A 1501-nucleotide genomic window follows, 5' to 3' on the forward strand; every position below is an offset into this window, starting at 1 on the left:
ACATATCAAATCAATTTACTGAAATACCCTTGTAATTAAAATGTGAACATGACATAAACCTACAAGAATAATGAAATTTGATTGGTTGCCATGGTTTTCAAAGTTAACACAAAATTGTTGGTTAACATTTGATCTTCCCCCTATATATATATATATATATATATATATATATAGGGCTGTAAACGAATTGAACATTAAGTGAACCGTTCGGTGGGAAGTTTGTTTATTTAATAAATGAACGAATGTGAACAATTGTTTTTGTTCGTTTAGTTATACGAACGAACATGAACAAGAGTCTCGTTCGTTCATTTATGTTCATGAGCGTTCGTTCATTTACCTTTCGTTTTATATTCGTTTGTTTAGATATCAAATTTAATATAGTGTCTTTTATTTATTTACTTTGAATTCAAATAATATTTATTTATATTCATTTAGCCCATTCGTTTATGTTCGTTTAGCATGTTAACGAACAAACATAAACGAACACGAACACACATTATTTCTAAACGAACGAACACGAACACAAAGATTTTCGTTCATTTACCGTTCGTATGTTCGGTTAAGTTAATCGAACGAACATGAATAAACCTCCGTTCGTGTTTGTTCGGTTCGTTTACAGCCCTATATATATATACACATATATACAATTTTCCTTCATGCAAGAAAGTGATGAGAAGGTGACAAGCAATTTCATTCTTACACCTAAAAATTTATGGTAATCTTGTAATTATAACCAATTTTTGTATACCGTCGATGAACATGAGGAACAAAAATCTCTACCACGGAGGTTCAAATGCGGTGACTCCAGGCTACTTGCAAAGCAGATCGTCGCCCTGGAATTAGTCAGCTCGCAAATGCAGTTCAAATGCGGTAACTCCAGGCTACTTGCAAATCCCTTTATTACCACGGAGGTTCAAAGAAAGCCACAACTAACATCATCCTCCGTCGTTTAACTTTGACGATCAACCTTCTCTCTCGCCTTGAACTATATATGACGAGCATCGAGTAAACAAGGCCATCAAATACAGCTACAGTAACATGTTATACTTCATTTTCCACAACATACCTGCATCAACGACTACCTTTGATTAAATCGACGCTAGATATGGTTCTCCATGACGGACAATAACGACGGGTGGGTACGGAGGATACATATCTATACTAGCTATATTATAAAACATTTGACAAAAAGTCTTAAAACCATTTTTTATGCATGAAGTACTACTTATTGATGCACTAGAAGGGTATCCGCGCAATGCAGCGAGATACATCTTGATTTTAATATTTTATTTTATTATTTATCTCAGTCGATGTTATAGTATGGTCTTATGTAATTTTGAAAAAATGATAGATGATTTATTTTTGAATAAAATTAAATTTGAAGATATCATAAAAATTTGACAAAAATATATCGATATTAGTATCAAAATAACTATTTAAAATTCATATTTTTGTTTAATTTTTAATTCAGTTTTTTATTATAATTTAATTTAGTTTTAAT

This window comes from Cynara cardunculus (assembly GCF_001531365.2).
Source record: "Cynara cardunculus var. scolymus isolate 2C chromosome LG 17, CcrdV1, whole genome shotgun sequence".
NCBI classification, from domain to species: Eukaryota; Viridiplantae; Streptophyta; class Magnoliopsida; order Asterales; family Asteraceae; genus Cynara; species Cynara cardunculus.